Below are 12,950 nucleotides of genomic sequence, written 5' to 3'. Positions count from 1 at the left end.
TCATCGGTGTACGTACAGCCTACAGACATTGTGGAGGAGAAGCTACTGGAAATGCGATGCTACCAAGCAGACCAATCACAGTTGTAGCGGTCTGCATCACGCGCATTACTTTTTTGGGGAGGTGCACGTCACCCTATGGTGTAGGGTACGTGGTACCCAAGGCGTAGATTCGACGCAGAAGTATAAATCAGGCTTAAGACGCAGGCTATCTTATCATCATTAACACCATTAGCATCACAATATAACTCCACTCTTTCAATGTAAATTGCCCAGTCTTCAATGCCATTATCAACTGCTGTAATAGTTCCAATCACTGCCATCCTTGTTATATTAATTAAGCCCTGGTCCCTTGTTTTCTTTTTGACTCACGTGACCATTTTGCTAGCGTCCCTAGCGCACTCCATCTGGGTGCGTGAGTCGCTCCTTTGTATCTCCCTTCTGGGGCAGGCCGACCCTCAGCCCCTGGGGTCAGTGCTGGCTGTGGTCTTGGTTGGACGTGCTGCGGCTCCGACTGTGCCTCTTGGTGTCCCGACATTACCGACCCGTAGCTGTGCTTCCGTTTCCATTCGGACTCACGGCCTTGGCTCATACCTTGCACTCTTCTTCTGAGTGTCATTATCAATTAAAACATGGCATTTTAGGTTCATTAACCTCGTTGCCAATTTGTTGTGTACGTGGCCGGGTTGCACAATAAAGCTATAAATACAAAAACGCTGGAGACGGGAGCTAAGTTAACAGGGTTTTTTACTGACTGAAACTGAACTGAACACACATACAGATCAATCCACACCTAACAGCACATGCTCTATACGTGCCTAATAGCACATACAACGACGTGTTACTACAACATAAAGTAGTCCCATTATACACAGTGGGCTATATGGTACAATGGGGATAGAACCTGTTTGAGTTCTTGCTATTAAGTTGGGACATGGCCATTTCGTCTTCAGTAGTGGTGGCAAGGCTCAACTGAATCGGCTGCTGTGAGAAGCATCCTTCTCCTGGATAGAGCTATAGTTGAGGACATTTTCAATTTGCTCTGGAGCTAATGGAGCCAATGTTGAAAGCAGAAGAAACCATTTAGAATCAAGGGCTCCTTAAGCAACAACTATTTTCACATTATACAAGAGTAAACCTGATTCTACCTCCAAACAGAATTTCATGCCATTGTCAACCTGTTTATTGAAGTGTTCAAGAGCATGGACCTTTCACTCCAGAACTGTGAGAGAAAAGGTACTTTACAATCTACCCTGGTGAACAGCGCTGCCTCTGACTATAAATGATAACACTGGGAACATGGACCACTTTTCAAGTCAAGAAAGCATTTTTCACAAAGGCACATATCAATTGTTTATTCTATCAATGCACCAGCAAAGCATTCAATCATGAATATCTGAAGATTAAGGCCACAGGCCTGTCACAAAACTCAGTCTCTGCCTCTAATACATGTCTCGGCCCTGGACAACCTACAACAGACACCTCAATCCACCAGAGAGACATTACCAGCAGCAGTCTCCATAAAATCCTCCAAGTTCATTGGAAAGGTTTGTGAAATAATGTCAGGGTCCTTTCCCAGGCTAAACTCTCAAGCGTTGAGCACCTAATCAGCTGGTTATATTGGGCAGGCTACCTGTTTCACATGCCCAATATGCTCAAAGCCTTTTTGTAGAAATGTAATATCCCAAAAGGAGCCTTGGGAAACAATGTGCGTACATACGCGCACACATACACACACACACACACACACACACACACACACACACACACACACACACACACACACACACACACACACACACACACACACACACACACACACACACACACACACACACACACACACACACACACCCTCCCCCCCTCAGGGGCAGCCAAGTCAAAAGTTTCCTGCTGACTATGTCCCTATTGAGGATCAGCAAGAAATGCTAGGCCAGTTAACCATGGAGAGATGGCAAGCTGATTAGCCTGGAGCCCTCTCGCAGCATGATCAGCTAGGTTGAGATCAGTAGCAACATAGTTCCACTGGCTATTCTGAGTTAATCGCCTGGTACGGTGGATCCTATTATGCATGCTGACTGCTTCTTCTGCACTAGAAAAGACAAGCATCAACACAGCCAACACACAAAATGCTGGAGGAACTCAGCAAGCCGAGCAGCATCTATGGAAAAGAGCGCAGTTGACGTTTCAGGCCGAGACCCTTCGGCAGGACTGGAGAAGGGTGGCAGCTGAAACGTTAACTGTACTCTTTTCTATAGATGCTGCCTGACCTGCTAAGTCCCTCCAGCATTTTGTCTGTGTTGCTTGGATTTCCAGCATCTGCAGATTTTCTCTCGTTTGTGATTGGACATCAACACAGAAATGCCTCTGTATGTACCTCCATGCTTCAGTCCCGAATTCCTTCTTGATAACTGCCCTCTCAAAGTCATAGATTGCTACAGCTGACAAGGGACAGTTACCAAATACATGAACTCTCAAGCTGGATTTCAGAATCTCGTTGTCCAGTTGGTGATCACAAAACCACAAAAATCTGAGCTAGTATCGATAATCCTCTCTCACTAGGAACTTGTGAAACATTGTCTCCGTTTTGAAGTGCATGAGGATCCCAAGTAGACTGTAATTGAGGTTAAGCTTGCAACAGCAATCTGTTCAGTGCTCTACCTTTGAAATGTTCACTTGAATCAAAGACAATTCTCATTTCTACAGGTATCTGGGATTGGTAAACACCAAACTTGGGCAAATACCAGTTTTCTTTGTTGGGATCTGGTGGAGGAGCTCGCTCAGCATGATTGTTCCTGAAGAGTCTCTCCATGAAATTCGCATAATGATCTTTCATTTCTGGTTTCAATAGACAATATGATAGTAGGTGCAGGAGTATACCATTCGGCCCTTCGAGCCAGCACTGCCATTCACTGTGATCATGGCTGATCATCCACAATTAGTACCCTGTTCCTGCCTTCTCCCCATATCCCTTGACTCTGCTATCTTTAAGAGCTCCAGCCAACTCTTTCTTGAAAGCATCTAGAGAATTGACCTCCACTGCCTTCTGAGGCAGAGCATTTCACAGATCCACAACTCTCTGGGTGAAGAAGGTTTTCCTCAACTGTGTTCTAAATGGCCTACCCCTTATTCTTAAACTGTGGCCTCTGGATCTCGACTCCCCCAACATCAGGAATGTGTTTCCTGCCTCTAGCATGTCCAATCCCTTAATAATCTTATATGTTTCAATCAGATCCTCTCTTATCCTTCTAAATTCCAGTGTATACAAGCCCAGTTGCTCCAATCTTTCAACATATGACAGTCCCGCCATCCCGGGAATCAACCGCGTGAACCTACGCTGCACTCCCTCAATAGCAAGAATGTCCTTCCTCAAATTTGGAGACCAAAACTGAACACAATACTCCAGGTGTGGTCTCACCAGGGCCCTGTACAACTGCAGAAGGACCCCTTTGCTCCTATACTCAACTCCCCTTGTTATGAAGGCCAACATGCCATTAGCTTTCTTCACTGACTGCTGTACCTGCATGCTTACTTTCAGAGACTGATGAACAAGAACCCCTAGATCTCGTTGTACTGCCCCTTTTCCTAACTTGACACCATTCAGATAGTAATCTGCCTTCCTGTTCTTGCCACTAAAGTGGATAACCTCACATTTATCCACATTAAACTGCATCTGCCATGCATCTGCCCACTCACCCAACCTGTCCAAGTCACCCTGCATTCTCATAACATCTTCCTCACATTTCAAACTGCCACCCACCTTTGTGTCATCTGCAAATTTGCTAATGTTACTTTTAATCCCTTCATCTAAATCATTAATGTATATTGTTAATAGCTGTGTTCCCAACACCGAGCCTTCTGGTACCCCACTAGTCACTGCCTGCCATTCTGAAAAGGACCTGTTAATCCCTACTCTTTGTTTCCTGTCTGCCAACCAATTTTCTATCCATATCAGTACTGTAGCCTCAATAACATGTGCTCTAATTTTGCCCACTAATCTCCTATGTGGAACCTTATCAAAGGCTTTCTGAAAGTTCAGGTACATCCACTGGCTCTCCCTTGTCCATTTTCATAGTTACATCCTCAAAAAATTCCACATTAGTCAAGCATGATTTCCCCTTCGTAAATCCATGCTTACTCAGACCGATCCTGTTACTGCTATCCAAATGTGCCGCTATTTCATCTTTTATAATTGACTCCAGCATCTTCCTACCACTGATGTCAGGCTAACTGGTCTATAGTTCCCTGTTTTCTCTCTTCCTCCTTTCTTAAAAAGTGGGATAACATTAGCTACCCTCCAATACACTGGAACTGATCCTGAATCTATAGAACATTGGAAAACGATTACCAAAGTGTCTACGATCTCTAGAGCCACCTCCTTAAGTACCCTGGGATGCAGACCATCAGGCCCTGGGGATTTATCAGCCTTCAGTCCCATCAGTCTACCCAACACCATTTTCTGCCTAATGTGAATTTCCTTCAGTTCCTCCGTTACCCTAGGTTCTCTGTCCACTATTACATCTGAGAGATTGTTTGTGTCTTTCCTAGTGAAGACAGATCCAAAGTACCTGTTCAACTCGTCTGCCATTTCCTTGTTCCCCATAATAAGTTCACCTGTTACTGTCTTCAAGGGCCCAACTTTCATCTTAACTAATTTTTTCCTCTTCACATACCTAAAGAAGCTTTTACTATCCTCCTATATATTCTTGGCTAGCTTACCTTGGTACCTATTCTTTTCTCCCCATATTGCCTTTTTAGTTATCTTCTGCTCTTTAAAATTTTCCCAATCTTCTGGCTTCCCGCTCATCTTTGCTATGTTATACTTCTCTTTTTTTATACTGTCCTTGACTTCGCTTGTCAGCCACGGCCGCCCCATAGTCCCCTTAGGATCTTTCTTCCTCTTTGGAATGAACTGATCCTGCACCTTCTGTATTATTCCCAGAAATACCTGCCATTGTTGTTCCACTGAAATGCATGCTAGGTATCTTTCCAGTCAACTTTGGCCAGCTCCTCCCTTATAGCTCCATAGTCCCCTTTGTTCAACTGTAATACTGACACTTCCGATTATCCCTCATCCCTCTCAAATTTTAGATTAAAACTTATATTATGATCACTACCTCCTAATGGCTCCTTTACCTTGAGTTCCCTTATCAAATCCAGTTCATTACACACTAAATCCAGAACTGCCTTCTCCCTGGTACAAGCTGCTCTAAGAATCCATCTCGGAGGCACTCCACAAACTCCCTTTCTTGGGGTCCAGTACCAAACTCATTTTCCCAGTCTATCTGCATGTTGAAATCCCCCATTACAACTGTAGCATTACCTTTGCGACATGCCATTTTTAACTCTTGATTCAACTTGCACCCTATATCCAAGCTACTGTTTGGGGGCCTGTAGAAAATTCCCATTAGGGTCTTTTTGCACTTACAATTTCTCAGTTCTATCCATACTGATTCTACATCTCCTGATTCTATGTCACTCCTCACAAGGGACTGAATTTCACTCCTCACCAACAGAGCCACCCCAACCCCTCTGCCTACCTGTCTGTCCTTTCGATAAGACGTATACCCTTGAATATTCATTTCCTAGCCCTGGTCCTCTTGCAGCCATGTCTCTGTTATTCCTACAGCATCATACTTGCCAATTTCCAACTGAGCGTCAAGCTCACCCACTTTATTTCTTATACTTCGTGCATTCATATATAATACGTTTAATCCATTACTCCCCTCACCTTTCACATCGATTCCTATTGCACTTGGCCATACTATCCGATCTTTTCAGTGATCATTTCCTTCTCAATGTGTGACTGAGGCATGAGTCAACTAAGGACCAGCTCTGTGTTGTTTGGTAGGGTTTGTCATGGAGAGCAGAAAAGAAAGGGAGATACCCAACTGTTTGACCCATCTTCGCTTAAACTCTTTGTTCATGATTTGAAGGAAGACCTTGTTTTCAATGGAACTTGCCAACTCAATCATCTTCCGAGTGACAGAAGATCAGCTTGTCCAAATATGATTGAGCAGAGGCAGGTACATCAGGGCACTTGGTATGCTTACTTATAATCTTGTCCTTCATATGGATTCTGCTCTCACAGGGTCTGAAATTACTCTGATGCCCGTTCTCCAGGACATTACTCGTAAGTGTGCTGGTACTGGTCTGATGAGCACCATCGAGGCAGACTTCACTCAACCCAGGTCCAGTCGTTAAGCATAAGGTGCATCATGCCAACCACTGCGCTGGTACTGTACCTTCGTGCACAGACGGTGTTTCTGCCAAGCAACAGGAGAACCTCAGCAAGAGTCAAGTGGTGGGATCTTGTCAGGTTGTGGCCTTAAGAGGTGAATAGCTGCGTGCAGATTCAGGAGTTGGGATTCCAACCCTAGTGTTAGGAATATGGTCACACTCAAGAGGATTGGCAAGGGTAAGCAGACATCCCCTCCTATTGTCACAACAAATCCACTAACTTCTTCTGGCAACATCTCCTGTTCCACAGCATGTCCTTAGAGTGTATGGGAAAACAGAACTTTAAATATTGAATATATCTAAGAATGCTGATTTTACCAATGACACATTGCTCTGATCATCTAATATCACATATGCCTTCATTTTTTTTTAAAGTAGGATTTCCTTTCAGGGAGATGTTGACTGGGCATATTTAAGAGCAGGATTTGCTTTGGAAGCCTCTCCACAGACCTCTGTGCGTGAGGAAGTAGCTACACCTGATGGACGCTCAGCTGACTGCCCACCATGCTCTGTGCTGGAACCAAGGTGCTGATAGACGCTGGTCACTGTTGCAATCACAGACGTGTATGACGGCTTTACAGACTTTTGCTTATGCACAACATTTGAAGCATATAAAGGGCCCGTTTAGAAAGTACATTTGGTCTCTGAGTGACTTTTCTCTGAATTCTTTGCATTTTAAGGTCTGTCATTTCTTATTGACACGGTATTGTCTGCTGGGGTTCACATTAGTTTTCTACTTCACTTTTGTTGATCACGATCGGGGTCCTGATTTTCCGTGCTTTTGCTGGAAACCTCTCTTTGAATGACGTGTTACTGGAAATTGAGAGCATAAAACTAGGGTCATTTCACATTCCTGTCTTTGAAGACAAATTATCTTTTCACTTTACTGTCCTCACTGTGCGTAAGGACACAATTATGTAGCGAGCTAAACAACTATTCAAAATTCACCCGAGACAGAAGCTTTCCTCGATGTTTATTTTTAAATGTGATTTATTTAATTGTGTAAAGATATTGCTATTTTAAGGACAAATAAAGAATGCTTGGAGATGTACAGTACGTCTTCCCAGCATGCATTTCAAAACTAACCCACGCATGACATTTAAATAAAAAACAGCTTGTGTATAGGAAGAAGTGTTCATACAAATGAACTATGCATCTAAAGGCCAGAACAATATTTAAACACAGCAGGTATAGTATAACACCCCACAGAATCTAACCTAGAGGGATACAATCTCCAAAACCCTTATGGGATGACAAAAGGGCAAAGGAAATTGCAGGTGGTTCACCTGGTAAATTCTTCTCTGTATTTGTAACAAAATTAAGCCAACGTTCCATTTGTCAGTCACAAACAGTTAGTATAAACAGCCTATTACCGACAGTGCCATCATGAAACCTGTTGCATCTGTGAACTAAATTGATTCGATATACTCCCCATAGATCTCAAATCCTTCTAAAAAGTGGTATCTCACAATACACAATGCCTGAAAATTGTATATGTACCTCCCCAAGTTCCATTACCTTCAATCATTTCCAAAATCTTCTGAAAGTACTGAATGAATCATTGTGTCTCAAATAGTGCACTCATGGGTAGTACCAGCAGAAATATTCCACTGTCAACACCTCTGTATCATCCTGCTGGCTTCTGAGACTTTGAAAAGGCTAGATTAAAGAAGTCTCTGACCAACTATCATCAACATGTTATGCCCAGAACTAGTGGGCTGAAACACTCAATCATTGTTACACAACCAGTGAAACCTTCGCTCAGACCGAAGGTTTGAGATGTGTCTATTTTAGCACAAGGAGTATTGTGAACAAAGCAGATGAGCTTAAAGTGTGGATCAGTACTTGGAGCTATGACGTGGTGGCCATTACAGAGACTTGGATAGCTCAGGGACATGAATGGTTACTTCAAGTGCCGGGTTTTAGATGCTTCAGAAAGGACAGGGAGGGAGGCAAAAGAGGTGGGGACGTGACTGTTGATCAGAGATAGTGTCATGGCTGCAGAAAAGGTGGACACCATGGAGGGATTGTCTACGGAGTCTCTGTGGGTGGAAGTTCGGAACAGGAAGGGGGTCAATAACTCTACTGGATGTTTTTTATAGGCCACCCAATAGTAACAGGGATATCGAGGAGCAGATAGAGAAACAGATCTAGAAAAGCTGTAATAATAAGAGTTGTCATGATGGGAGATTTTGATTTTCCAAATATCGATTGGCATTTCCCTAGAGCAAGAGTTTTAGATGGGGTGGAGTTTCTTAGGTGTGTTCAGGAAGGTTTCTTGACACAATATGTAGATAAGCCTACAAGAGGAGAGGCTGTACTTGATTTGGTATTGGGAAATGAACCTGGTCAGGTGTCAGATCTCTCAGTGGGAGAGCATTTTGGAGACAGTGATCATAATTCTAGCTCCTTTACAATAGCATTGGAGAGAGAGTTAGAAAAGTGTTTAATTGGAGTAAAGGAAATTTTGAAGCTATCAGGCAGGAAACGGGTAGCTTAAATTGGAAACAGATGTTCTCAGGGAAAAGTCGGAAGAAATGTGGCAAATATTCAGGGGATATTTGTGTGGAGTTCTGCATAGGTATGAGACAGGGAAGTTATGGTAGGGTACAGGAAACGTGGTGTACAAAGGCTGTAATAAATCTACTCAAGAAGAAAAGCTTACAAAAGGTTCAGAGAGCTAGGTAATGTTAGAGATCTAGAAGATAATAAGGCCACTAGGAAGGAGCTTAAGAAGGAAATTAGGAGAGCCAGAAGGGGCCATGAGAAGGCCTTGGTGGGCAGAATTAAGGAAAACCCCAAGGCATTCTACAAGTATGTGAAGAGCAAGAGAATATGACATGAAAAAATAGGACCAATCAAATGTGACAGTGGGAAAGTGTGTATGGAACCAGACGAAATAGCAGAGGAACTTAATGAATACCTTACTTCAGTATTCACTATGGAAAAGGATCTTGGTGATTGTAGTGGTGACTTGCAGCAGACTGAAAAGCTTGAGCATGTAGATATTAAGAAAGAGGATGTCCTTGAGCTTTTGGAAAGCATCAAGTTGAATAAGTCGCCGGAACCAGATGAGATGTACCCCAGGTTACTGTGGGAGGCAAAGGAGGAGATTGCTGAGCCTCTGGCAATGATCATTGCATCAATGGGAATGGGAGAGGATCCGGAGGATTGGAGGATTGCAGATGTTGTTCCTTTATTTAAGAAAGAGAGTAGAAATAGCCCAGGAAATTAAAGACCAGTGAATCTTACCTCAGTGGTTGGCAAGTTGATGGAGAAGATCCTGAGAGACAGGATTTATGAACATTTGGAGAGGTATAATATGATTAGGAATAGTCAGCATGGGTTTGTCACGGGCAGGTTGTACCTTACGAGCCTGACTGAATTTTTTGAGGATGTGACTAAACACATTGATGAAGGAAGAGCTACAGATATAGTGTATATGGATTTCATCAAGGCATTTGATAAGGTACCCCATGCAAGGCTTATTGAGAAAGTAAGGAGGCACGGGATCCAAGGGGACATTGCTTTGTGGATCCAGAACTGGCTTGCCCACCGAAGGCAAAGAGTGGTTGTAAATGGGTCATATTCTGCATGGAGGTCAGTGACCAGTGGTGTTCCTCAGGGATCTGTTCTGGGACCCTTACTCTTCCTGATTTTTATAAATGACCTGGATGAGGAAGTGGAGGGATGGGTTATTAAGTTTGCTCATGACACAAAGGTTGGAGGTGTTGTGTATAGTGTGAAGGGCTGTCAGAGGTTACATTGATAGGATGCGAAAAATGGGCTGAGAAGTGGCAGACGGAGTTCAACCCGGTTAAGTGTGAAGTGGTTCATTTTGGTAGGTTAAATATGATGGCAGAATATAGTATTAATGGTAAGACTTGGCAGTATGGAGGATCAGAGGGATCTTGAGGTCCAAGTCTACAGGGCGCTCAAAGCAGCTGTGCAGGTTGACTCTGTGATTAAGAAGGAGTATGGTGTATTGGCCTTCATCATCGTGGAATTTAATTTAGGAGCCAAGAGGTAATGTTGCAGCTATATAGGACCCTGGTCAGACCCCACTTGGAGTACTGTGCTCAGTTCTGATCGTCTCACTACAGGAAGGATGTGGAAACCATAGAAAGGGTGCAGAGGAGATTTACAAGAATGTTGCCTGGATTGGGGAGCATGCTTTATGAGAATAGGTTGAGTGAAGTCGGCCATTTCTCCTTGGGGCGACGGAGGATGAGAGGTGGCCTGATAGAGGTGTACAAGATGATGAGAGGCATTGATCATGTGGATAGTCAGAGGCTTTTTCCCAGGGCTGAAATGGTTGCCACAAGAGGACTTGTATTGTGCTGTAGGTTTTCTATGTTTCTAACCACAAAAAAACACTTCCACCACATTTGGCAACTCTGGTCACCTGGCTGTAGTTCTCCTCCAGACATATCGGCAGAGACTGAGGACCACAGCACCAGTTGTGAGGGCATCAAAGTATGGTCAAGGGAGGTGGAGGTGCATTTACAGGACTGCCTTGAACGGATACAGATCTTCCTGTAAGACGGCAGCACATTCGATTACAGCAGCCTCTATGGAGTCAAAAGTGTTATTGACTTGCCTTTAAATATATTTTTATACGACTGTAAGGCCAAGCAGCTCTACCCCATCATCATGTCATTCATTGATGGAGGAACTGAAGGAGCTAGATTTGGTGTGGATCGTGCTGCCGCCTGCATCAGAGGGGTGTCAGAGGCAATGTGCAATCTAACAACGAGTGACTGTCTTAGTCGCTTTTCTTGTGATTACAAGAGCCAGTTGGGCACCATTAATACAGACAACTACAAGACAACTCACTGATTTATTGGCAGTCGACAGGGGCAGATGGCATGGGAGCTGCGTGGCTTTGGTCACAGCGAGGACTAGGCCCCAAGTCATGGTGCCACCTGCTTACAGCTGCTCAGGAGAGAGGCAGAGCCGCCGCTCTCCACTGGAGGCGCTGTGGTGCAGCACACAAACTGGAGCCTGTGCTGCCCCCAGTGTTCACTCAGCAGAAAACAAGCCACAGTGTTAGATTGATTCAGGAATTCAGGGTCTTGGACTACTTTTCTGTGTGACTGTATTTTACTGATACTTTTTATGTGCCTTGTGCTGTGTGTGACTGTTGGTACTGTGTTTTGCAACTTGGCAATGGAGTAACACTGTTTCGTTTGGCTGTATTCATGGGTATTTGTGTGTGGTTGAACGACAATTAAACATTAACTTGAAATACTGGACTAGATCATATTCAGGAATTTATCTTCAGATCTGAATAAGCCACATACATCACCAACTTCATCACTGTGAATGAGAGTGTGCATTCAAAACATATCCAAACCAGATGCCATAGATGAACCTGGAGTTTCACAGTCTGTTGAGAGCTAGATCTATGACATTCAAGCCTTTTGATCCAGAATCCAACAAATCATCTACTACGATCTACAGAAGGCAATTGGGAGAACAAAAAGTCAAATCCTAGTGAAGCTACAAAGAAAATTGGATACACAACTTCCGTGGCAGCATCTGAATGCCATTACTTCCCATAAGGTGAAATGGCAGTGATGCTTCATTCCCCAAATGAACCATGTAAGAGAATAAATCCCCACAGCATCCGACAACCCTGACAACATCATCTCCAAATCTAATAAGGTGACCAAAACTGAACAAAGTACTCCAAATGCACCCTCAATGTCTTGTCCAATTGCAACACAACATTGTAACTGCTGTATTCAACTCTGACTCATAAACATCATGAGTAAAGCCCTTCCAACAATTGAGCACATCTACACAAAATGCTGTCATAGGAAAGCAGATTCCATCATCAGAGATCTTCACCTATGAAGACCATGTTCTTCTCTCACTGTTGCTATCAGGTAGAAGGTACAAGAGCCTCAGAACTTGCACCACCAGGTTCAAGAGTAGTTACTAGCCCTCATCCATCAGGTTCTTGAACAAAGTGAATCACCACACTCACTTTCCCATCCACTGAAATGCTCCCACAACCAATTAATTCACTTTAAGGACTCCTTATCTTGTTATCTCATGTTCTCATTATTTATTGCTAGTTATTTATATTTGCATTTGCACAGTTTGTTGTCTTCTGCACTTTAGTTGATCTTTCATTGATCCTGTTATAGTCACTATTCTATAAATTTGCAGAATATGCCCACAGGAAAATGAATCTCAGGGTTGTATATGGTGACACATATCTACTTTGATAATAAAATTTACTTTGAACTTTGAAGGCCAGATGCCAAAATCTTTCTTTACCTCCCTACTTGCGGTGACACTTTCAAGGAAACCTATCTGTACTCCTAGTTTTCTCTGTTCTATAATGCTCCACAGGGTGCTACCATTAACCGTGAAAATCCTACCCTCATTTGTCTTCACAAAAACAATGCAACACTTTGCACTTACCTGAATTAAGCTCCATTTGCATTTATCCAGCTGAACAAAATGTCCCTGTAAATTCTGATAACCATCTTCAATTTCAACAATATCATCTATATTAGTGTCATCCATTATGATCCAGAATACCCAGACAGCAACTATTAGTAGCTTTAAACAGCAGTTCAGCTGAGAAGACTGGCAGCTCCGCAGAGGACTTGATAAATCATCATGCTGTAGAGTGCTGGCAGTTTGTGGATTGTCAGCTTGGCCATGGACCAAAAGAAACATTACTGTGCTGTACAAGA

Source organism: Hemitrygon akajei, chromosome 4 (assembly GCF_048418815.1).
Source record: "Hemitrygon akajei chromosome 4, sHemAka1.3, whole genome shotgun sequence".
NCBI lineage: Eukaryota > Metazoa > Chordata > Chondrichthyes > Myliobatiformes > Dasyatidae > Hemitrygon > Hemitrygon akajei.
This window is presented reverse-complemented; position numbering follows the sequence as displayed.